Source organism: Melozone crissalis, unplaced genomic scaffold (genome assembly GCF_028551555.1).
Source record: "Melozone crissalis strain CALT ecotype California unplaced genomic scaffold, PUWL_Pcris_2 ptg000052l_1, whole genome shotgun sequence".
Taxonomy (NCBI): domain Eukaryota; kingdom Metazoa; phylum Chordata; class Aves; order Passeriformes; family Passerellidae; genus Melozone; species Melozone crissalis.
The window spans coordinates 357,254-384,119 of record NW_026535830.1 but is presented as its reverse complement, the minus strand read 5'-3'; the positions used below and the strand labels follow the sequence as shown (position 1 = coordinate 384,119).

Here is a 26,866-nt window from a genome sequence, read left to right as displayed (position 1 = left end):
AGCTAGTATTCTGGCTGTAATGCAACAGACCGGGGCAGGAGGAAGACCCATTAGGTGTCGAGGTCAGGGAGGAGCTAATCGCGGACAGAGGGGGCTGGCAAGAGGTCGGGGAGGATTTGGGTTTGCACCTAACACGGGGAGGTTGGATCCAAACCAGTGTGCATTTTGCCGACAGTTGGGACACTGGAAAAATGAATGCCCGGTTAGAGGAGGTATGGGCATGGGAAACATAGGATTAAGGACAGGTCCAATGGGGAATGCTCCTGTGGGAGGATTCACGGGAGGACCAGCCGAAGTCGCTCAAGCACTAGTTTTGGGAAACTATCAGAATCAAAGCTGACTAGAAAAGGATCTTAGGGTAGTTCTGGAAATAGATGGAAAGGATCAAGAATTTATGGTAGACACTGGAGCAACCTATTCTGTACTTAATAGACGATTGGGACCTTTGAGTGACACAACAGTACAGGTGGTGGGGGCAACAGGGAAGCTAGAGGAACAACCATTTTTACAACCTTTAAATCTTAGGTTTGGGGGGAAGGAATTGGATCACCAATTTTTGTATATGCCAAATTGCCCCACACCCCTTCTTGGCAGAGACCTGTTGTCCCGACTTAATGTGAAAATAATATTTGAGGGGGGAAGGGTGAAATTGGAAATACCTGAGGAACAAATAGCAGGCATTTTTGTGATCAAGGAAGTGGATGCCTCTCCTATTCCAGAAGAAATTGAGCAGGCTGTAGTACCCTGGGTATGGGAGTCAGGGGTCCCTGGAAAATCTAAAGCTGCACAGCCAGTAAAGGTGGAACTAAAGGAAGGGGCCCAACCAGTGAGGGTAAAGCAATACCCCTTGAAGCTTGAGGCAAGGAGGGGAGTAGCCCCGTTAATTAAACAATTTTTGGCTCAAGGAATATTACAGGAATGTGAATCGGAGTATAATACTCCAATTTTTCCAGTAAAGAAACCTAATGGTAAGTACTGTTTGGTACAGGACTTAAGGGCTATTAATGAAATAGTGAAAGACATACATCCAGTTGTTGCTAATCCTTATACCTTGTTAACATCTGTATCGGAGGAGTTTAAATGGTTCTCAGTGATTGACCTTAAAGATGCCTTCTTCTGCATCCCACTGGCAGTAGAGAGTAGGAAATATTTTGCCTTCGAGTGGGAGAGTCCTGATTTTGGGAGAAAGAAGCAGCTTACGAGCTGGAGGAATGGAAGATAACCCAGGTAACAATATCCCCATCCTTGTATGTAGTCCTGCAGTACGTGGACGACATCTTTCTGGCTACTAAGGAAAGGGAAATGTGTGTGGAATTAACAATTAAATTACTCAACATGCTGGGCCAAGCAGGGTATCAGGTTTCTAAGGAAAAGCTTAATTGGTCAAAAATAGCGTTATTTATCTTGGTTGTGAGATCACACAAGGGCAGAGACGTTTGGGAGTAAACCGAATAGAGGCAATATGTGCTATTCCTTTGCCTCATAACCATCAGGAATTGAGATCTTTTCTAGGAATGGTGGGATGGTGTCAACTGTGGATCATGAATTTCGGTCTCCTAGCCAAGCCACTGTATGAGGCCTTGAAGCAGCATTGGCTGGAGTGGACGACACAGCAAAAGAAGGCCTTCCAGGAATTGAAGTAGGCACTAAAGGAGGCCCCAGCCCTAGGACTCCCTGACCTGACCAAGGAATTCCAGTTGTACGTGAATGAGAGACAAAAACTGGCATTGGGGGTCCTCACCCAGAAGGTGGGATCCTGGAAGAGGCCAGTGGGATACTTCTCTAAACAACTGGATTCGGTAAGTTCGGGGTGGCCCTCATGTTTACGAGCCATGGCGGCAACAATAATTCTTATTCAAGAGGCCCAGAAATTGATTTTGGGGGCAAAAATGAAAGTGTTTGTTCCCCATATGATCATGGCTGTTTTGGAGCAAAAGGGGGGTCACTGGCTATCATCCAGTCGAATGTTGCAATACCAGGCCATCCTGAGAGAAGAGGATGATATTGAAATAAAGACTACTAATCATGTTAATCCAGCAGAATTTTTATGCAGTGACCAGGAGGCTGGGGGACTGGTGCACGATTGCGTAGAGGTAATTGAACAAGTATATGCCAGCAGACCCGACTTAAAGGATGAACCATTGGAAGACCCTGAATGGGAACTATACACTGATGGATCCAGTTTTGTCGAGAATGGGACTCGCTATGCCGGGTATGCAGTGGTAACATTGGATCAGGTAATAGAGGCAAAGGCTTTGTTACCTGGAACTTCGGCCCAGAAGGCAGAGGTGATTGGACTCACCAGAGCCCTGTATTTGAGCAAGGACAAAAGGGTTAATATCTGGACAGATTCTAAATATGCCTTTGGTGTGGTTCACGTACATGGGGTGTTATGGAAGGAAAGGGGGTTTTTGAATTCACAGGGAACCAACATCAAGCACTGGGAAGAAGTGCTACAGCTACTGGATGTGGTACATAGTCCCAAAGCAGTTGCAGTTATGCATGTTAGAGGACATCAGACTGCGGAAGGAGATGTTTACAGAGGAAACCGATTTGCTGATGTTACAGCACGGCAAGTGGCACAGGAAATATGGACTCAAATGGCATTGGTACCGGTAAGAACGAATCCGGCTACCCCTTACCTGAATCAGGAGCCCAAATATTCAATAGAAGATGGAAAACTAATAAACTTGCTAGGGGCACAGAGGAATCAACTTGGGTGGTATGTTACACCAATGGGACAAATAGTGGTACCTACTCGCATAATGAAATTTATTTTGGAATCAGAACATAACAAATGTCATTGGGGGGCAGAAGTATTGGTAAAATTTTTGAAAAATGAGATAATCTCTAATCAGATGTTAACAATGGCAAAAAGAGTTAATGCAATGTGCCCGGTATGTTTGAAAAATAATCCAGTAGTTAGGAGACAAATACAAATGGGAAAGCTGCAAGTCGGGCCACAACCGGGAGATTACTGGCAAGTTGATTTTTCCGAATTGCCTAGGGCACAGGGATACAGATACTTGTTAGTGTATGTATGTACGTTTTCAGGCTGGCCAGAAGCTTTTCCATGTAGAACTAATCAGGCTAAGGAGGTGGTAAAAACCTTGTTAAAAGAAATAATACCAAGATTTGGAGTACCTTTAGGATTGTCATCAGATAGGGGTCTGCATTTTATAGCCGGGGTAGTGCAGGAATTAGCACGACTGTTAGATATAACATGGAATTTGCATACCCCCTGGAGACCTCAGTCTAGTGGGCAGGTGGAAAGGATGAATCAAACCCTGAAAGTACAAATCAAAAAGATTTGCCAGGAAGCTAAACTGCACTGGCCTCAAGCTTTGCCTTTGGCCCTACTCAGGATTCGAATTAAGCCAAGGGAAAAGGTAGGCGTAAGTCCATATGAGATACTATATGGCAAACCATATCATGCAACTGTATTAAAAGGGGAGGTACATGTGAGTGGGGACCAGGCAATTGCAGAGTATGTTATGTCACTTAATAAGATCTTGAATTCTTTAAGAAATACTTTACAGTGGAATAGACCGCTCACGCTGGAGAATTCGGTCCACGACATTCAGCCTGGGGACCCAGTGTACGTCAAGAAGTGTATCACGGATCTGCTACGGGAATCATGGAGCGGACCCCACCAGGTGATGATGACGACCTACACGGCGGTGAAGGTCCAGGGGATGGATGCTTGGATCCATTACACCAGGGTAAAGAAGGCACCGTTCCAATGGGAAACCCAGATAGTGTCTCCAACCCGGATGATCTTCCGCGCAAAGCCGCCTTCTTAATTATATTACTGCTAGTGATCATGAGACTATTACCTGTTCAAGGGTCTACTCTAGTACAGGTTGAAGAAACAAAGGTTACAGTCATGGAAGGGATGGATGTTCAATTAACTTGTGTTATATTTGACAGCCAGAAAGTTGAGGCCGGTGAAGTTATTGCAATATGGCAACGGGGGGCTGAAAGAAGCCGAGGCAAGATCAGAGTCGGTTGGGATCAGGATAAACAACAAGGAAACACGGTACTGAATCTTACTAAGGTAACCACAAACGATACGGGAGAATATACATGTTTGGTCAAGATACGGGATAGCTTTGATTACAAAAGAGTGAGTATGAGGGTTTTGCCATGGACAGGGGATCGTGCTGAAAACATAAAGGTTGATCCAGTATCAATGGCAGCGGACATGTGGGATGGGTCACCCCTTAGAATAAATTGTTCCTTCCTAGTAAGATCAAGATATCAAAGGAACCTACGGGTCAAAAGGTGGAGGCAAAATAGGGAACTGACCTGGGACAGAATAGAGGACAGGACCAGTTGGTGGGAGAAGGAAGGCAAAGGTTGTGGGTGGTTGAATGTCACTAATCCTAGAATAGGAAATGCATGGTGGAGGCATGACAGAATGATGTTATCCTTACAGAGACACGGTAGAAGGAGTAGACGGGAGGCTAATGATACAATAGAACGGAATACTGAACAGGAAAACTTAGTGGTAGGATTAATTAGAGATTTTGGGATCATGCAGAACGTGACTAAAATAACAGCTTGCCTACCATTTCCACAGGCTGCAGGTGAACCAATCCCCTGGGGAATAATACCGGTAACCAAAATGCCTGAAACATTTAAGAATGTTTCATGGTCCTGCCAGTCAGTTCCCAAACCAGTAGATGTATGGAGAGATTTGTGTATGACCATTCGGGCTATGACTAGAGAGGAATGTGAAAAGAAACCCAATCATTATGGTTGGATTCAAAATACCAGGAGGTGTTTGATTGCAACCCCAATAGATGAGCCATGCAATACAGTACGAATAAGAACGAAATCCCACCGAAATGAGATTAGTTGTCAGAATGTCACACAGAATTTTGACACCTGGAATAGTTGGAAGACATTATGGGGACCTAGTGTTTTGGAACACTATAATTACCTTGGGGAAGTACAATGGTGCATCCAATGGTCAGGAGTAAAGAATCAGTCACATTATAGGGCCCTCATCACGTCTACATCTTCCCGAGGGTTCAGACCGCAGAAAGAGGATTGGAATTGTACTGAGGTTTTTACATGTGATACACCGGAAGACCGAATTGGATTGGTACCGGTGAAAATGGCATTAAAGTGGGGATGCGAGTGTAGGGGATATGATCATACGGTTAGCAAAGAGTCCATGGAGGGACCTATAGATTGCAGATGTACTACTGTGCATAGCCCTGGAAATCTAGTCTGGGTGTTGGGACATGGACAGTGGACCACACATTTACCTCTAGATGGATCAGTAACACAAATCACCCTAGGGGTTCCCACATTGTGTCCATATTGGAAACAGAATAGATTGATCCAAAGGAAAGGACTCAGAAAGAGGGAAGAATCCCTAGAGGAGCAGTGGCATGAACCAGGCTCAGGAGTACACTTTGGATGGATATTAGAATCATTATTCCCTCCGGTAGCGACATATCGAAATAGGGAAATGCTCAACAACTTGTTAGGACAGACAGAAAGGTTGGCAGCAGCTACTAAGAAGGGATTTAAAGATCTAAATTTGCAATTGCAAGCTACATCAAGAATGACCCTACAAAACAGAATGGCATTGGATTTGCTACTGTTAAGAGAACATGGAGTTTGTGGTTACCTGAGTAGGAGAATAGATCATTGCTGTGTACACATTCCAAATGTTACACTTGAAGTTGAGAAAGATATTTCTCAACTGGCAGAAGTGGAAACAAAAACCAAGGAAATTGAAAAGGAAGCACAGCATAACTGGATAGGAGCAGTATTTGATTCTTTGGGGCTTCACCTGTCTGGCTGGATTACATCTGCTATACAGTATGCACTAATGTTTTTAGTATTTTTAGTGACTATATGGATTGTATATAGATGCCTCTTAGGAGTGATCGAAAAGGAAAAGAAGCGATCTCTCCGGTTGCTGAAGGCGATGACCCGCGGGCGGCAGAATGAAGAACACTCCCCACCTCGTTATGAAGATGTTACTGTCAATACTGTTGATTGAGCATCCTTGCAGCAGGACTGAAGGATGCTCAAAAGGGGGGAAATGTTGGAAAAGAAATGAAATTTAGCAAAATGTGTAATTATAGTTTAGTTATGAGTTGTGTGTGAATTGGTTTGTTAAAAGCAGTTTTGCAGTTTTGTAGCCGTTGATAGTGTGTGTGTTGGGTTTGCGTATAACCTAGCAGGTAGTCTTAGGAATTTAGTAAATAATTAAACTAGTGCAGGAGAGTAAGAATGCTAACCTGTCTGAAGGCAGCATACAATGCTCTTAGAATAAGATAAGCAGAAGATTTATGATCTTGCCTGTGAACTAAGGAATGTATCACAAGGGAACTGTTTCTTGGAGACTTTGTTGTGAATCGCATGTATAAGAGGGAAGCACCCATATGTGAAATCGGGGGCTTGGGTTTTTGGGACGTGAGTTCCCCAGCACCCCGGGCCCATAATAAAGCACCCACAAAACTTATCCGAGTTTTGTGTCATTTATCAATCGGGCAACAGTGGTACGTTCCACTGTTTCCCGAGTTATTATAGGTAATTTCTCCCTTGTGTTATGCTCTCCTCCCCAAGTATCCCTCAAGGAATCCCCTCCCTCCTTACCAGACTTTTCCCTGTCTGTCAAGACAACCCGGTCCCTTTGGCCCATCCATCAGCCCAAACCCTACCCTTTGTTCCAGAAAGTTCCCTGTCTCTTACCCCAAGATCCAATCTCTATCCCAACCCTCTCTCCTCCCCTTGTTCTGATTTGTTGTGGCCCTCAAAACCACACCCCAACACTCGCTTATTGGTTACTGTATGGTGTCCACCCCCCGTTTTGAAAGATTTTAAAAACCCGTGCACAGCGGTGCTGAGGGTTCTTTTAACTTTTGCTTCCCTTTGGGGATTTTCCGCTAAGTACCTTCTTTCTGCCTCTCCTAATAAGTTCATTGCACTTTACACCACAGAAGATCTTCTGCTGCCTGCTCCACTTGGTCCTCCAGGAATCTCTACTGCTAGGCAGCTGACCTAGAGGTTCTGGCTCAGGCAAACCCTAGTCTAGCCAGTTCTCCACTCTTGCTGTTGTCCCTGGAACATCACAGAGCTAGCCAGGGCTCCAGCGGGCAGTGACAGTGACCCATGCCTTGGCATGTCACAGCCCCCAGAGCCACACCTGCCAGGCCACAAGCCCCAGCCTTGGTCCCCACTGCCGGCCTCAGGGGCTCTTGCGCATCCTCACCCTGAGTGCAAAGGCAGCCTCAGGAGCCCCCCAGGGCACTCTGGATCCAGGCTGCAGACACACTAAAGCCAGCACTGAAAGGGACGTGGATGAAGACTGCAGCTGGATCTTGCAGTGCTCACCACCCCTGACTGCACTGTAAGTGAGCCCAAACCTCGCCTGCAGCACCTTGAGCACATTTACCCTGCTCGCCCATGCTGGAGCGTGGTGTTCTCACATCATACACCAGCCCTTTGCAGGGAGTGACCAGCTCCCAGCTGCTCTGCTACCCTGGCCTGTTGAGAATTTAGCTGACTAGAGACTGGAAAAGTACAAAGCCGTGGCTAATTCCAAGTCCTGCACCTGCAAGATAGTGTGTCCTTGGGTCTAGCTGAGTATGATAACAAATAGTGAAAGAGACATGAGAAAAGAGAGATGTAACCCCTAAGGAATGGGGAAGAGCAGATGTTGTGGTGTGGCCAATGGATGGTGTAAATTACAGAATATTCATGAGCTTATTACTTGCTGTATAAGTGTCTGATGCTCTCTTCAGTAAACGGAACTTGCTGATGTCTCATATTGAGCCCTGAGTTTTCCCTTCACCTGACAAATGGCTCATCCACAACAAAGGCCTCATTCTACGACACTGGCCTTACTTTCTGTTTGCCAGCAATGAACTTAACAGATACACTCATGAGAAACCTAGCACAACATTTGCTTCTCAGGAGCTCTTAGGCAAAAAACTGTCACTGTTCACTAGTTTTTGCACAGAAAAGGAAGTCCTGACAAAGCATAATGCACAGGCAGGGCTCTGGCATATGAATTTCTGAGCCACAGGATACCGCCCGTGTTGTTCCTAGCTGCTTTGCTGATATTTTAGAGCCAGTTCTGGACAGGGGCTGCTGCTGACAGGGTAAGAAAATTTGGAGAAATCAAGGTGCAGGAGACAAACAACCAAGGGGGAAACCACTTAGAAATACAGAGCACAACAGAAGTCCTTGGAGATGGTTCAATAGAAAATGGCAGCAGCAGTGAGCAGAGCCCGAGGCTGCTCACTGCCACCAGAGGGGCTCCTCAGTCCCCTGCTGGTTTGTGTGTGATTCTTGCTGAGCTCCCTGTGCCCCTTCAGCAGATGCAGCCCTGCCTGTAAAGGGCTCCATGCTCTGGTGTTCCCAGCTTGCTCCAGGCTACATTCTTAGCAGCACTGAAAGAAGAGGGGAAACAAAGAGCCATTTTCTGCGCTGCCTGCAAACTCTTCTCCTTCAGTGCCATTGCCAGAGATCATCCCTCTGTCAGCTTGGCACTGTGCCTGCTGCATCCTCCTCCCTGTCCCTTGCATCAGGTCCTGCACATCATCAGCACTCGCTGTCCCACAGCATGAACAGAGAGAGCTGTGTCAGAAGAGCAAGGATTGCATTTTCTTGGCCTTTCTAACAGAGACAAGAAGAGTCCAAAACACTTTGTTGTTTGTTCCTGCCCTCCTTTTTGATAACTCTGTTTTGCTTTAACGCAAAAGTCTCTTTTCCCACATGGATGGAATGATCTGTAATTGGCAGTTGCTTCAGGCTGTCAGGCACCATGGGAGTTTTCTCTTGTCTCTTATGAGGATTTGGTGAATTTTCCATTGGTCTCTTGGTGGTGTCACCATGGGCTGAGCTCAGCGGCCGACCCTGCTGTCCCCAGGGGATGCATTGAGACGCCAAGCCCCTCAGGGCTGGGATTCGGGGGAGGGTGGGCTCGGAGCACCCGGAGCCTGGGCCCGTGAGGAGCTGCTGCTGGCGCTGGCTGTGCTCAGCCCGCTGTACCGAGCCGCCGTGGCCATGGAGACAGAGGCGGGAGCTGTGGCCGAGGCCGGCAGGCGGCCCGGGCCGGCTCGCAGCTGCGAGGACGCCGGCAGCCTGTGGCCTGAGGCCGGGGCCATGGCGGGCGGTTTGCGGGCAGGGCTTTTCCGAGCTGGCCGCAATGTGCTGCCTCCCGTGTGGGCCCGGCTGCGGCAGAGGCCGGCGGGAGCGTGGCGGGGCCGGCAGCGGCGGGGCCGGCAGCGGCGGGCAGAGGCCGCAGAGAGCAGCAGCCCGTCCGGGCCCGCTGCGGAGCGGCAGGGAGCTGCGGTGCAGCCCTCGGCCGTGTCTGTGCGCACAGGGCAGGAGCAGAGGCAGGAGCCGCGGAAGGAGCCAGCCATTGCGGCAGCTTGCCGTGCCCAGGGCCGCAGCCGCAGCTCTTCCCTGCCGGTCCCAATAGCCGCCGCTCGCCTCCGAGGCTCCGGCGCTTCCCGGAGACGAGGGGCCCGGTCCCCAGCACACCCTGGAGCCCCGCAGCGAGAGGAGCCGCCGGCGCTGCAAAGGGCAGCGCAGAGGGCGCAGGTTGAGGAGGAGGACATGAGGCTCGCTCTGGGCCCCGCTGTGGCAGCTCTGCCCTCTCGGCCTTCACCTTGAGCCCTTCGCTGCTTTTCCATGAGCCCTATCCCCATCCTTGGCCACGGGCCCCCGCAGCCCTTTCCAGGGCTGCAGGAAAAGCTGCCTCAGTCACAGAATCACAGAATCACTAGCTTGGAAGACAGACACTTTCAAGATCATCGAGTCCAACTCATGGCCTAACACCTCAATTAAAGCACAGCACCGAGTGCCACCTCCAGTCTTCTTGTAAAGGCTTGCAGGGATGGTGAGTCCACCAGCTCCCCAGAGGGGTCTGTCCCAGGAAGAACCAAGATAACACTGGGACCTTCTACCCCCCGGCGCTTGGAGCTCTGGAAGTTTGTCTTTCTGCTTAGGCAAAGGCCATGGAAAAGGACTGGGAAAAGTAGTCACAAATAGAGTAGCCTACAGAGCTCTAAATTGATGTGCAAGGAATACAGAAAAAATAGAAAAGAAAAAAAGGCCAAACCCAAATGGCATCAGCAAAATCTTGTGCATGAACACATAGCTGCAGAGGGTCTTCTCAGCCCTGTTTCTTTGTATTTCTGAGAACCAGAGGAATCCTGCTTGAGCCTCTGGGGAGATGGGTTTGGGAGGTAAAAGTTCATGTCTTTTTTCTCCTTGGGGCAGCTCCTGTTCCTAGCATCAGCTGAGCCTCTCTCCAGCCTGTTGCCTGTTCTGATTGTTGCAGCAAAGCAACTGATGGCAGACAGAAGACACTGACGCTTGCAGAGACGTGACTTTTTCCAGTGCCAGCTGTGAGTGGGAGTCAGAAGAAAAACTCCTGAAAGCACAACTCCATTGGAAGATTGCCTTCCTTTTCATTCCAATGTTCTAGATCCACTTCTGAATTGTCAGTTGTTTGTTAAGGATGGGAAGTTCTGTTTCATGATTTTTTTTTCATGTGGTTTGGCAGTGGATGAGGCTCTCGTTCAGTCACAAACTCCAGACCAAAGTGCCTTTGGAAGATGGCCCACGTGGCAGTTTTTGCCCAGCCATGGTACTTGTGGATATAAGAAAGCAAGGGCAATGGTATTTGCAGCCAAAACCCAGCAAAGCTTGGCTCAGCCAAAACATCCTGGGGAGACAGAGGTCTTCAGCTGTTTCTAGAAATCAGCAGAGTTCCAGACAAATGGTTGTGTAGCACTGAGTGCAATCTCTTTGCCTGGATCAGAGCCTTGCACAGCTGAAGAAGAAGAAAGATCAGCAAGGAGCTCCCAAAGGCGCATCACATCATTTTGATTTTACTCATCTTGTGTAAGTTTGCAACTAAACGTTTGTTTGCAGTTGAGCTAATGAGAGAACAAAAAAGTGAAAAGAGGCTTTATGGCAGGGCCATGATATTGCAGAAGAGGAATCACTGGTGTGCATTTCATTGGACCTCTCTCAAGCCTCTAAAAATATTATAGCCCTGATTTGAAATAGGCCAGTATGAACCAACTTGGAGAGACAGAGACTAAAATGGCTTACGGGGGTTTTTTTATTTAAGAGTGAGAAAAACTACCCAAAGGGTGTTTTTTTGTGACATATAAAAATATACTACCTCAAAATTACCAACTGCAATAAATCAAGACTTTAAAAAGGAATGTTTTGATATATGAATAATTAAAACCACAAAAATGTGCAGATATGAATGCATGTTTTCGTAAAAATCATGGAATTCTAGACAAAAAAATACATGCCCTGAACTACAATACAAAGGCAGATAGAAGTGTACTTGAATTAGGTCTTTTTACATTGCTGGAGTTTTTTCCTTGTGAAGAGGAGCTAGGGTATTGCTGAAGAAAAGTGGCACAAGCAGGACGGGGCAGTGTGCCATGCTCCATGCAGAGGCTGCTAGGGGCTGCCCGAAGAGCGCCCTGCTGCAGCCAGAGCCCTCCTGGCCTGGGGCCTGGGAGCAAAGGGTCAGGGCAGGCACCTCCTCCTGGTCCTGACCCTGCCACCGCTCCTTGCTGTTGCTGCTGCTGCTGCTGAGGGAAAGAGACTCTCCTAAGGCCCCATGAATGAATGCACTTACACAGCCCTGGGGATGCCAGTGAAGGAAACCATGTGTCACGTAATGCATGTATGAGCAGAGTCACCAAACACCACCTAAACATGGAATTGTTGCACCTCTCTAGGACAGGCAGAAATTGAAAGAATTAACTGGAGACTTCAGGGCAGAAGAGGCCAGAGGAGGGAAACAACTCTAAAGGGAAAACCATCCTGTCTGGAGGCAGAAATATCTCTGCCTGCTCAGAATCGGTCAAGGGAATATGTGTCTAATCCTAACCAGAAAGGGATGCTTTAGGTGAGCTTCACACCTCCAACTGCCTTGGACCAGAGCCAGGAAGATTCAATTCTGCAAATGTTACATAGATAGATAGATAGAGAGATTGACTGATTTCATTACTGAAATCACTCTTTACTGTCCCCTCTGTGTTGCTAGAGACATCAGAACTTGGTAGTCAGTGCCCCGCTCAACTACAGTCCTGAGATTGCTCTCCTGTTGCTTCAAAAAAGCACACGTCTGGGGAATCTGGAGCGTGTAGGTCCTTAAGGAAAGGGATCAGACCCAGAGCATTGCACTGGGAATTGCACTCTTTGTGCATCTATGCTCGGGCAAGTTCTTCTCTTGGAATCAACCACACCGGTGGTGCTAAAGTGGCTGGAATGAGAAATAAAGCCCAGCTCCCTCCAGCTCCTGTGATCTCTGAGGAGCAGCTGGAATGCAAGGGCATTGACCTCCTGCTCGATTCCCAAACAACACACACTGATTCCCTGGGCTGCAAAAAGGCACAGTCACTACTAAGCTCAAAGTGATGTTTGAGGCCATACTGGCTGGCCTGGAACCAAAACAGCTCCTTCTGCACCAAGGTCCCTGCAGAGAATGATGTGTTCTCATGCAAAACTACTGCATTCTCCAGAAGTGATACATTGGAAATTAAAATTCTAGCAGACTCAGTCCCAGTGCTATAAAAGGGCAGAAAATAATGATGAAAACAACTTTAGTTGAGAGAAAAAGAAAATGAAAAAGCCTCTTCCTCCAAGCAAACAAAAACAAAAAACTAAGGAAAAAAAGGGGGGAAAGTCGCTTCCAAAAGCGGCTCAAATATTTGGATGCACTGAAGAGATGCTGAAGGTCCCTCATGAGGCTCCTCATGTCCAAGCAGAAGCTTCCTCAGCGCCTCCTCACTGGTCTTCTGCTCCACCCTCTTGCCCAGCTCCTCTGTCCTTCTGTGCACACGCTGCAGCCCCTCAATGACTCTCTGCTTCCCAGGGGCCTACAAGTGCACACCGCACTCCAGCTGTGGCCGCGGCGCTGCCGAGCACAGGGCCACGCTCACTGCCCTGCTCCTGCTGCCCCACTGCTGCTGACACAGGCCACCATGCCCTTGGCCTTCTTGGCCACCTGGCCACACGCTGCCTCATCTTCAGCTGCTCAAGACCAGCAGCAACCCTGGCTCGTTTTGGCCTATGCAGCTCCCCAGACACAAAGGTGCCCATTTCACTTCAGATACAGCATCCACCATTTCAAGATGGCCTTCCTTTTCTGAGCAACGCAAGACAGCAGTAAAGGACTTGCAGCTTCACCCCCACTCTTGGCTCCAAGGCACTTGCCAAAGCTGCAGACTTCAGTGCAAAATGGATCAGCAGAAACTTTCCCCTTCTGCTGTTTGCAGCTTCTCAAAAGCCAAAAGGCAATTGAGTCAACTATGACTCTACAAGTGAAGAACGACTCAAGAAAACTGCAGAACACTTCCACAAGCCAAAGACACCTTTCTAAAAAGGGAAAAGAAATCAAGAAAATCTTTTGACCTCCAGCACTACCACGTGTGCCCTTGGCCATGACCCCGCACAAGTCCAGAGATGGAGCTTCCCTGAACCAAGCAGCCAGAAGCTCAGCCGGAGCCCCCAGCTCTGCACTGACCCAACAGGACAGGTCAAAGGCCAAGTTGTGCGGTGGCTGCCTGGAGGAAATCCCTAGCTCCTGGCAGGACTCCAGCACCCAGCATCCTCAGCCTGCAACAGCAAAGTGCTGGCTGCTCCAAAACTTGCAGCTCTGCCTTGCACTAAAGACAGAACCACACACAACTGGCACTTACAGGTCTGGAATAGGGCGGTGTGAACAACGTTGGAGGGTTGTTGTCATCCACCTCATTTTGCTCGTCTTTGGCTTCTTCTGCAATAATAGAGAGAGCCAGGGGAAAAACGGCTCTTGCTCTTCTTATCTTCTTATCTCTACTTATGTGCAAAAAGAGTCAAATAGTAGATTGAAAAGGAAACACCATATACAGCAAAAAGCGCAGGAGCAAGATGGTGAATCATTGTAGCACTGCTCTGCAAGTTTGCAGGCTGTGCTGCAACATCAGAAAAAACAAGGCTTTTGAAAGTGTGCAAGTGCCCACCAAAAAATGACTCATACACGAGGCTCCTCCTGCACTGGGCAAGGTCTAGGGCTGCTCTGACGCTCAGGCCTTCCATGCACCAAGGCAACCTTCTGATGTCACTACGACGAGGTGGCAACCATGCCCCGACAAGACACAGCAAACGCTCGGTGTTGGTCTGTGAATTTATGCCAAGCAATACCCAATCTTCCCTACAGCAAACACAAAAGAGCCTGGGAAGTTCTCCTGCATCACAAAGCAGCACAAATTCTCCTTGTGGACCAAAGCCTGTTGTTCACGGGATCTAAGAAGAACTCCAAGAATGACCTCAGCTGTGGCCGCGGCGCTGCCCAGCACAGGGCCACACTCACTGCCCTGCTCCTGCTGCCCCACTGCTGCTGATTCAGGCCACCATGCCCTTGGCCTTTTTGGCCACCTGGCCACACGCTGCCTCATCTTCAGCTGCTCAAGGCCACCACCCCTGGCTCCTTTTGGCCCACGCAGCTCTCCAGGCACAAAGTTGCCTGTTTGACTTCAAATACAGCATCCACCTTTTCAAGATGGCCTTCTTCTTCCACAACTGCATCTTCTAAGGAGATGGCACTAAATTGACAGGAGTAGAATTCTCAGTCTCTCTGACTAAATTGAACTGGGCTAATTCTACTCTCTGGGATGTTGCTCTCAGTTCAGTGTTCTCCTCTGGCTGCTGTCAGCAAGTGACATTTTCTCTGCAAAACTGAGTTTGTAGTTCTTCAGGACTCTGAGAGGGAAACTAGGAACTATCCACTTATGCCTTTGTTACCTTTGTTGAAGGCACCAAAATGGATTTTCTTTTGGTCTCCCTAGCCGGTCCTCTACTGCTACTGGCCAAGGTGACAGCTAGCTCTAGAATTCTTTTAACACCAGGAACATGAAATGTCCCTTTCTCACTCAGCTCAGGATCAGCACCGCTGAATACATGCTTGAGGTGACCTGCAGCGGGCATGGGAAATGAGTCAGATGCTGTGAGAAAACTGCCTGTGCTGCTAAATCCCACAGAACAAGTAAACCCAAACAGAGATGATTTCCTGTTTGCCAACTTCCCTCCAGGAGACACGTTTCATTCACACAGCCAGCAAGAGATCAGGACAATGTCCTTGGTTGTGCCTACAATTTGGCCTGTTTTGCCAGTAAATGACTAAAAACATAACCAAGAAAATGCAGGTTCTTCTTTAACACTCAATCCTGCTGTTCTACCAAAGACATAAAACAGCTTCTAAAATCCTCTCCTTCAGGTATTTTTAAAAAAATCAGTTGCATGCATCACTTCTTCTAAACTTGCTGGAAACTGTTGCCCAGAAAAGCATCCCCAAAATCCCTCTGAGCTCTGGCATTTCTGTTGTGAAACAGCACAGCAGCATCTCCATGGTTCTTGAGCAGACACTCACTGCTTTGGAGTTTGCATTTCATTGCAATGGGAAGATCACTATTTTAGCACTCAGTCAAGGGTCAAGGTAGGCAGTCAGATTATTTCAGGAGAAACTGTAGAAGGACAGAATCTTCCCCTGAATTCTGGGAACAACTACCTACTATTCTTCCTAATCACCATACTCATCCTAATCATCGCCAACAACCTATTTGTCCTGTTCATTTTCTGAGAAGGAGTTGGAATCATATCCTTCCTACTAATCAGCTGATGACACGGCCGAGCAGAGGCTGACACTGCCGCCCTCCAAGCCGTACTTTAAAACCAAATCGGAGACATCAGACTTATCCTTTGCATAGCACGACTACCCTCCACCAAAAACACCAGAGAAATCCAACGACTTCCTCCCCCATCCCAATCTCCTACACTACCCCTACTAGGTCTCATCCTAGCTGCAACCGGAAAATCCGCTCAATTCGGCCTCCAGGCATGACTCCCAGCTGCAATAGAAGGGCCAACGCCCGTATCCGCCCTACTCCACTCCAGCACAATAGTAGTTGCCGGAATTTTCCTACTTATCCGAACCCACCCTCTATTCAATAATAACCAAACCACCCTAACCCTGTGCCTCTGCCTAGGAGCTTTATCCACACTATTTGCAGCCACGTGTGCCCTCACCCAAAACGACATTAAAAAAATCATTGCCTTCTCCACTTCAAGCCAACAAGGACTAATAATAGTCACAATCGAACTAAACCTACCTGAACTAGCCTTCCTCCACATCTCAACTCACACATTCTTCAAAGCCATGCTCTTCCTATGCTCAGGCTCAATCATTCACAGCTTAAATGGAGAACAGGACATCTGAAAAATAGGAGGACTCCAAAAAATACTCCCCACAACCACTGCATGCCTTACCATCGGCAAACTCGCCCTAATAGGAACACCATTCCTAGCAGGATTCTACTCAAAAGACCAAATCATTGAAAGCCTAAACACGTCCTACTCAAACACTTGAGCCCTACTCCTAACCCTTCTAGTCACATCATTCACCATGGTACACAAAATCTGCATAACCGTACTAGTACAGACCGGCTTTGTTTGAATTCCGCCCTTGACCCCAGTAAGTGAAAACAACCCCGCAGTAACTTCCGCTGTCACTCGCCTTGTGCTGGGAAGCATCCTGGCAGGATTCCTCATCACCTCATTCATCATCCCCACAAAAACCCCTCCAATAACCATGCCACCCTCTATTAAAATAACCTCCCTAATCGTAACAGCCCTAGGCATCGCTTTAGTTCTAGAAATTTCAAAAATAGACCAAACACTCATCCTCACAAAACAAGCCCCCTTCTCAAACTTCTCAACATCCTTAGGATACTTTAAGCCCCTAACCCACCGCCTAAGTATAACCAACTTCCTCAAAGGAGGAGAAAACATTGCATGCCACCTAATTGACCTCTCCTGATACAAAATACTAGGTCCAGAGGAGCTAGCCAGCCTACAACTAATAGCAACCAAAACTGCCACCACCCTCCACTCAGGCCTAATCAAAGCTTGCTTAGGATCACTCGCCTTATCCATTCTCATCATCCTCATATCCACATACAGAAATAACCAATGGCCCTCAACCTTTGTAAAAACCACCAAATCCTCAAAATCATCAACAACGCCCTAATCGACCTCCCAGCGCCATCAAACATCTCAACATGATGAACCTTTGGGTATCTAGCAGGCATTTGCTTAATTACTCAAATCGTCACAGGTCTTCTGCTAGCTATGCACTACACAGCAGATACCAATCTAGCCTTCTCCTCTGTCGCTCACATATGCCGAGACGTACAATTCGGCTGACTCATCCGCAACCTCCACACAAATGGAGCCTCCTTCTTCTTCATCTGCATCTACCTACACATCGGCCGAGGACTCTACTACGGCTCATACCTAAACAAAGAAACCTGAAACATTGGAGTCATCCTCCTCCTCACCCTCATAGCAACTGCTTTTGTAGGATACATTCTACCATGAGGCCAAATATCATTCTGAGGAGCTACAGTAATCACAAACCTATTCTCTGCCATCCCTTACATCAGGCAAACACTAGTCAAGTGAGCCTGAAGCGGGTTCTCTGTCGACAACCCCGCACTGACCCGATTCTTTGCTCTCCACTTCCTCCTTGCCTTCGTCATCGTAGGCCTTACTCTCGTCCATCTCATCTTCCTCCACGAAACAGGCTCAAACAACCTGCTAGGCATTCCCTCAGACTGTGACAAGATCCCCTTCCACCCATACTACACCATCAAAGACATCCTAGGATTCGTACTAATGCTCTCCCTACTTGTCTCACTAGCCCTATTCTCCCTCAACCTCCTAGGTGACCAAGAAAACTTCACCCCAGCCAACCCGCTAGTCACCCCTCCTCACATCAAACCCGAGTGATCTTTCCTATTTGCTTACGCCATCCTCCGATCCATCCCAAACAAACTAGGAGGCGTAGTAGCTCTAGTCGCCTCAATCCTCATCCTGTTCCTCATCCCACTACTACATACATCAAAAGTATGATCAATACCCTTCCATCCCCTATCACAAACCCTATTCTGAACCCTAGTTGCCAACGTCCTCATCCTAACCTGAGTAGGAAGCCAGCCAGTAGAACACCCCTTTATCATCATCGGCCAACTAGCCTCATTCACATACTTCACAATCATTCTAGTTCTGTTCCCCCTTGCAGCCGCCCTAGAAAACAAGCTACTTAAACTTTAATTAATCTAATAGTTTATAAAAACATTGGTCTTGTAAGCCAAAGATTGAAGACTGAACCCCTTCTTAGAGTTACCCCACCACCCACCTCAGGAAGAAAGGACTCAAACCCTCTGCTCCAATTCCCAAACCTGGCATTTTTAACTAAACTACTTCCTGACCCTACCGCTAAAGAGCTCGAATCGCCCCCCGAGACAACCCCCGCGCAAGCTCCAACACCACAAACAAAGTCAACAACAACCCTCACTCCCCAATCAAAAGCAATCCCACCCCCTCTGAATACAACACAGCCACCCCACTGAAATCCAACGGGACCGACAACAAACCCCCACTATTCACCATCCCCTCGTCCGTCAACAACCCCTACACACCCCCTATAAAAAACCCCACCATCACAACCAACCCCACCCCAAAACCATAACCAACCACACCCCAGCTACCCCAAGCCTCCGGATAAGGATCCGCTGCCAGCGACACTGAATACACAAACACTGCCAACATTCCCCCTAAATAAACCATAACAAGTACCAAAGAAACAAAAGGGACCCCCAAACTCACTAGTCAGCTGCACCCCGCAACCGCTGCTACAACCAGCATAACACCCCATAGTAAGGAGACAGGTTAGATGCAACCGCCAATCCCCCTAGAACAAAACACAGCCCTAAAAACAAAACAGATTCTATCATAAATTCCCACTTGGCCTATCTCTGAGATTTACGGCCGTCGTTAAAAGCCGTCGTTAAAAAATTTAACTATAAGAATACCTAAATACGTCCTTCATTCCCTCCCCCATCCCCTTACGCGCCCCCCCCCCCCCCCCCCACCCAGCACATTTTCTTCTTGCTTTCAGGGTATGTATAATAATGCATCGCACTCTCTGCCCCATCAGACAGCTCATGAAATGTAGGATAATCCACATTACACGTCAAACTCTCCCACCAAAAACCCAAACGGATGGTATTCGGCCAGCCTACCTATCAGGCACATTCTTGCTTCAGGTACCATACAACCCAAGTATTTCTACCCAAGGCCAAGCCGCAAGCGTTACCCAAAGACCCAGGATCTTACCTAATGTACACAACACCCAAGCTAGAGAATGAGGAATGTCCCAGTACACCTTTGAATTCCCCTAGTCTACAGGATTCGCCCACCTCCTACGTAATATTCTCAGCCAACAGCCTTCTAGCACTCCCAAGCCAGACGTGATTATCTTTTGATCGCGCTTCTCACGAGAACTGAGCTACTCAACGTCATATGTGCTTTAGGTTATTGCCCTCAAGCACATACCTCTCCTATACTTGCTCTTTTGCACTATTGGTTGTAACTTCAGGATCATAACTTGCTTCATTCCTTCCTCCTTGCCCTTCACAGATACAAGTGGTCGGTTGAATACTCCCCCCTAACTTCATTACCTCGGCATACCGACCTCTTACACTTGTTTTCTTTTAGCGTCTCTTCAATAAGCCCCTCAAGTGCAGAGCAGGTGTTATCTTCCTCTTGACATGTCCATCACATGACCGCCGAGCATATGAATCCCCTAACACCCAGAATGTCATGATCTAATGGATAAGGTGGTCGCAAACTTGGCACTGATGCACTTTGACCCCATTCATGGAGGGCGCGCTACCTACCTCTAGACAACAGATAGTGTAATGGCTGCCAGACATATTAATTATTTTATCATTCACTAGGAATTTACATTTAAATTCCATTTTATGAATCTATTTTTTTATCTAGACTTTTTTTTTTCAAGTAACTAAGCCGCATATCCCTACATTGTCCAAACTACTTACCATCAATACACTTTCAATTAACTTTCCTCTATATTCCCTACTGTCAAAAATAATAACCAGCCACCATCATCACTCCCCTAACCACCCCCAAACAAACATAATATTAATCCCAAAGCTAGCCCCTCTCCAAAAACCAAACAAAAACACAGGCCATGATGACAAACCATCAACCAACTATCCACCAAATTTCACGTCCTTGTAGCTTATAGAAAGCATGACACTGAAGATGTCAAGATGGCTGCCACACGCACCCAAGGACGAAAGACTTAGTCCTAACCTTACTGTTAGTTTTTGCTAGGTATATACATGCAAGTATCCGCGCTCCAGTGTAGATGCCCTGAACACCTCAATCAGGGAGATAGGAGAGGGCATCAGGCTCACCACAACCATAGCCCAAGATACCTTGCAATTGCCCCACCCCCCCGGGTAATCAGCAGTAGTTAATATTATGCAATGAGTGTAAACTTGACTTAGCCATAGCAAATCCAGTGTTGGTAAATCCTGTGCCAGCCACCGCGGTCATACAGGAGACCCAAATTAACTTTAAACCGGCATAAAGAGTGGTCACATGCTATCCAAGTAGCTCAGATTAAAAAGCAACTGAGTTGTCACAAGCCCAAGATGCCAAAAAGGCCTCCCCATCAAAGAAGATCTTAGAACAACGATTAATTGAACTCCACGAAAGCCAGGGCCCAAACTGGGATTAGATACCCCACTATGCCTGGCCCTAAATCTTGATGCTTACACCTACTAAAGCATCCGCCTGATGCTTTAAGCACCAACGCTTAAAACTCTAAGGACTTGGCGGTGCCCCAAAGCCACCTAGAGGAGCCTGTTCTGTAGTCGATGATCCACGATATGCCTGACCATTCCTTGCCAAAATAGCCTACATACCGCTGTCACCAGCCCACCTGCCCTGAAGGCTCAACAGTGAGTGCAATAGCCCCACCATGCTAACGAGACAGGTCAAGGTATAGCCTATGGAATGGTATAATGGTAGCAATGGGCTACATTTTCTAAGTTAGAACATAGCGGCAAAGGGGTATGAAATAACTCCTGGAAGGTGGATTTAGCAGGAGAGTGGGACAATGGAGCCCTCTTTAAGCTGGCCCTGGGGCACATACATACCGCCTGTCACCCTCCTCACAGGCGCCCCCCCCACCCCCTCCACCATGAACTTATAAGCTATTTAGCCAAAGATTATGTAAGTTGTAACAAGGTCAGTGTACCAGAAGGTGCACTTAGGCTACCAAGACGTAGCTTAAGCAAAAGCATTGAACTTACACCTTAAAAATGTCTGCTAACACCAGATTGTCTTGATGCCAAACTAGCCCAATCAACATGATCTGGAATAACAAAGCTACTCCCCCGCACCCAACTAAAGCATTCACTATTCCCAGTATAGGCGATAGAAAAGACACCATTGGCGCGATAGAGACCACGTACCGTAAGCTAAAGATGAAATAATAATGAAAACTAACCTATAAACAGCAAAGATCAACCCTTTTGCATCATGGTCTAGCAAGGAAAATAATGCAAAATGAATTTAAGTTTGCTACCCCGAAACCCAAGTGAGCTACTTACAAGCAGCCATTATTGAGCCAACCAGTCTCTGTGGCAAAAGAGTGGGATTGATAGTGGAACCCTGGAAAAAGTAAAAGATAGAATCTAAAATGTTAGGCTTTGTGCTTTCCCAGATCAACTGCACCTGTGTAAGCAGTATGATAAATTATATAATTGTTAGATGTGATGATTGTTTAGTAATTAAATGTAATTATTATATAACCGTAAGAAGAATAGTGAGAAACTATGTTGGAAATTCGGAGAGGGGCTAAATTTATGTATACAATAGAACAATATAAGTTTAATAATTAACATGAAAGTTATGTAATGATAGAGTATAAAACATGATCATTTCAGATGTATGGTCGGAGTCAGATTTGGGTTGAATATACCCCGATTCCCAGAGCTCTTAATAAAAAGTACCGCATATAATCGCTCCATGATTATGTGTTTCTGAACGCTAATATTTTGGCGAACCCAGAAGGGAACCTTGTGAGTGCTGCTGAGCGAGTTCGCGACTCGATCACGCTCCAGCCGGCACCGAGGGATTCTCGGGGAGCCCATCGGCCGCGACCGCTTCCGCCGCTCACAAACATCCCTGGGAGAAAGGTAAAGTGCTTTTTACTTTGGTTTTGGGTGCCTGCCAATAAGACGCAGCGAAAGCTACACTTGGTTGGGCTAAAGGACTTCCTGTTGGTGTAAGCCTAGGCGCCGTTCCGTAAGACAATCGCGAAAGCGTTGCCGGTTCGGCATTTGTGGTATTTTTGAAATGGAGAAACTTAAAGGGGTTTTGGGCAGTAACACCCCTATCCCGCAAAATTCTCCTTTGGGGTGCTTATTAGCACATTGGAAACAAGGTAACTTTGGGGAAGGATTACGTAAAACTAAGTTGATTGATTATTGTAATTCATGGTGGCCAGAATATGCCTTGGAGAATGGTGAAAAATGGCCAAAATACGGTACTCTGCAATATAACACTATTTCGCAGTTAATGTCGTTTTGTAAACAAGAAGGAAAATGGGATGAAGTCCCATATGTTGATCTGTTTTTCTACTTACGGGGAAAGCCAGAATGGCAGAATGAATGTGGATTATTAATGGTTAAAACATCTGCAAAGTGTGTGGTTTGTGAGGAACGTTGTTTAGAACACTTGGCGTTAAGAGAAAGCTTGAGTAGGGAAAATTATACAGATATTGATTTACAAGTAGCTCCAATAGGAACAAGAGAACCTAACCCTATCCCACCTGTTTCATCTGTCCCTATCCCACTACCTGCTCCTCACCCACCTACCCCTGAACCTATTTCATCTAGTACACCTTTCCCTCTTTATCCTCCTCTCCCATCGTCACCCTATCCCTCTTCCTCGGAAGATGAGCAAAACCTAACTGTGATAGAAAGGGGAAAGAGGTATGTGAGTGAAAAAGATAGCAATGGTAATGAATCAGTGACCCCAATAGCCCATAGAACCCAGGATCGGGCAAAGCTTGCTCCAGTTGTGCATAGAGATGGCATAAGGAAACAAAAACAGACTGTGATTGCCCCCTTGCGACAAGGTGTCGGAGTGGAAGGGCCAGTATTTGTAAAAGTGCCTTTTTCCCCGGCAGACTTAGTAATTTGGAAACAGCCAGCCGGAACTTATAAAGAAAATCCTGATAAAGTGGCACACGTAGTAAAAATGGTTATGAAAATTCAAAATCCTGACTGGGATGACATACAAGTGATATTAGATACTCTGATGGATTCTACTGAAAAAGAAATGGTACTTAAGGCAGCCAAAGAGAGGGCAAGAGAAGATATTAGAAATGGGCTGGTAACAGGGAATTTAGATCTGAATTTCCCAACTGAGGATCCAAATTGGGACCCTAATTTATTGTGCGATATGAGGAGATTACGGAAATATCAAGAGTGCATCCAAATAGGAGTTCAGAATGCTGTGCCCAAAACTATAAATTGGTCCAAACTATATGAGGTTCGACAAGAAAAGAAGGAATCTCCCATTGCGTTTTTGGAGAGGCTTAAGGAGGTAGCGAGGAAATATACAGACCTTCAAATGGATACAGAGCAAGCAAAGGTTCAGCTCGCTCTCATATTCTTGGGTCAACCACAGGATGACATTCGTAGAAAATTGCAAAAATTAGAAGGGGAAGAATTAAGGAATTTGGATAAGTTACTCGAGGTCGCTTGGAAGGTATATAACAATCGGGAAAAAGAAGCTAGTAAAAGGCAGCAGCAGAATCTTTTGGAAGTAATACAGGGGAGAGGGAATCTAAATTTCAGGGGGCGTAACAGGACTGGTTGGGGTAGGAGACCAGTTATCCAGGGGTTAAGCCTGAATCAATGTGCATATTGTAAGCAGGAGGGGCATTGGAAGCGAAATTGCCCAAGTTTGAATAACCAGTTTGACCAGGGCAATCAGTTCCAGCAGGCTGGAGATGGTCCTGGGGGAGTATACCAGCTGACTAGATGTAGAACCGGGAGAACAAGGAACCTGTTGTAAATATACAGTTAGGGCATAAAGAGGTCAGATTTCTAATAGATACGGGAGCTAGTTTTTCTGTCTTGAATGATTTGCAAGGACAAATTGGGGACAAGGAAACAACAATAGTCGGCGCTACAGGGAAAGAGGAAAAATGGCCTTTCCTGCAACCCCTAGATTTGTGTTTTGGAAACAAGATTATAACACACAAATTTTTATATGTACCTGAGTGTCCAATTCTGCTTTTAGGGAGAGATTTGCTAGCAAAACTTGATGCGGTAATAACCTTTGAAAATGGAGAGCTTATAATGAAAATACCTGAATCAAAGACAGGACAGATATTAATGATCAAAGAAAAACCTGTCCCCTCTATCCCTAGGGAGGTAGAAGATGCAGTGATTCCCTCTGTATGGGAGACGGATATACCAGGGAAATCTAAATTGGCACAACCAGTGCATGTAGATTTAAAAGAAGGGGCAAGTGCTGTACAAGTCAAGCAATATCCCATAAAACCAGAAGCACGACAAGGAATAGTAAAGATTATTGAGAAATTCTTGAAATACCAAATTTTAGAAGAATGTGAATCAGAATTTAATACACCAGTATTTCCAGTAAAGAAGCCAAATGCTGAATATTGATTAGTGCAGGATTTGAGAGCAATAAATAAAATAACAAAGGACATTTATCCAGTGGTAACAAATCCTTATACAATGCTAACATCCGTAAAGGAGAAAAATAAATGGTTTACCGTAATTGATTTAAAAGATGCCTTTTTCTGCATCCCCCTTGACAAAGAAAGTAGGAAACTGTTTGCCTTTGAGTGGGAAAAACCCAGGGAACGGAAGAAAGACCCAGCTCACCTGGACATGAAAAGAACTCGCTGACCCTATTTGGAAACTAACTGGCAAAGGAACTGGAGATTTGGACCAAAAATGGGCAAGTTCCAAGAGACCAATACTTATTCTTGCAGTATGTTGATGATATACTAATAGCTACAGACTGTGATTTACCTGGGATGTGAAATTTCACAAGGGCAACGAAAACTAGGTACTAACCGTATCCAAGCTATTTGTGCTATTCCAGAGCCCCAGAATTTACATGAGTTGCGAGTCTTCCTCAGGATGGCAGGATGGTGTCGCTTGTGGATCATGGACTATGGACTGATTGCGAAACCCCTGTATGAAGCTCAAAAGACACAGCCATTCACCTGGGGCAAACCACAGAAAGAAGCCTTCCTAAAATTAAAGGAAGCACTGACAACTGCTCCAGCACTAGGGTTACCCGATCTGTCTAAAGATTTTCAGCTGTTTGTACATGAAAGGCTGCGCCTAGCACTAGGAGTCCTGACCCAACGTCTGGGAAGCTGGAAAACGCCGGTGGGCTACTTTTCCGAACAACTCAACAACATAAGTGCCGGGTGGCCCCCATGTCTGCGGGCAGTCGCAGCTACTGTGATCCTGATACAAGAAGCCAGGAAACTTACTACGGGAAGGCACATAGATGTCTATGTACCACACATGGTAACCACTGTCTTAGAACAAAAGGGGAGCCATTGGCTATCTCCCAGCAGGATGATGAAATTCCAGGTAGTCCTGACTGAACAGGATGATGTCACATTAAAAACAACTAACCTTTTGAATCCAGCTTTGTTCCTAGACACCACAACTGAAGAAGGCCATTAGAACACAACTGGGTAGAAGTAATAGAGTACACCTATTCAGCAAGAGAAGACCTGAAAGACGTCCCACTAGAGCAGCCAGAGTGGGAGCTGTTTACAGATGGGAGCAGCTTCATGGAACACGGAACCAGATACACTGGATATGCACTCAGCTCCGGAGTATCCTCGTGTGGAATAGACCACTGACTCTTGAGAACCCAGTCCATAACATACATCCAGGAGATGAGGTGTACATCAAGAACTGGAACGAGGAACTGCTGAAAGAAAAGTGGAGTGGACCCCATCAGGTACTACTGGCCACCTTTACAGCAGTCAAAGTAGCCGGCATGGACCCCTGGATCCACTATACCTGAGTGAAGAAAGTCCATCCTGGATCACAGACTGTATAAACTCTGGAATGAACAAAGGCTGCAGATAAGATGTGTTTAATTGCTTTCAGAATGCTATCAGTAATTGTGCTAATGTTATGGTTATTAATATCTTTGGGTTGTGGAATGCAAAATGATCAACCAACCACTCTTCATTCTAGAATGAAGAGAGAGGTACAAACGGAAACACAGGTGATAAAGGTTTCTAATGCAGTTCGGGCTGAGAATGTAATGATCAGATTAGTCAAAGATTTTGCCAAAATGCAAAACACCAGCCGAATAACTGCCTGTCTGCCAATACCAAAGGCAGCAGGAGACCCAGTAAATTGGGGAATTATAACATCAAAACTACCTGAAATACAAAAGAACAAAACAATTACATGTAAACTGGTACCCGAATCAAGGCAAGTTACAGAAACAACTCAGGTATGGGAATGTGAGGCCGAGGATAAGAAAGATCAGATAGAACCTTGGGACAGTGCGTGGTCTGTCAGTATTCTTCAAAGATTCCAATATATGGCAAACACCCCTTGGTGTATTAAGTGGGAAGGCCCCGAGAATGAAACAGATCCAGCAATAACGAACACTGACACTAGTAGCAGAACGAGGGCAGACAAAGTAAGTTGGTGGGCATGTAATAAAACTTACGACTGCACTTCAGATGATGAAGAGATAAAACAGATGCCACCCCTGGCAATAGCCCTACAAATTGGTTGTGCTTGCAGAGGGATCAAACATAAACAAGGCAGAGTGAATTATAAAGTGATTATAGGGTGTACCAGGATTACAATCCGAGGTCCAGTACAATTTGTATGGGCAGCAAGTGATG

At 46.5% G+C, this 26,866-nt stretch overlaps 1 protein-coding gene and 2 pseudogenes across 1 annotated transcript in view; 2 read left to right on the top strand and 1 right to left on the bottom strand.

The window, feature by feature from the left end:
- LOC128943636 (zinc finger protein 271-like) overlaps nt 1-26,866 on the top strand; it is a 592,338-nt gene that overhangs the window by 380,079 nt on the left and 185,393 nt on the right. The gene's annotated exons all lie outside the window — the stretch shown is intronic.
- Nucleotides 1-26,866, bottom strand: part of LOC128943630 (zinc finger protein 850-like) — a 244,742-nt pseudogene that overhangs the window by 149,135 nt on the left and 68,741 nt on the right.
- LOC128943640 (cytochrome b-like) lies at nt 16,983-18,166 on the top strand (annotated as a pseudogene).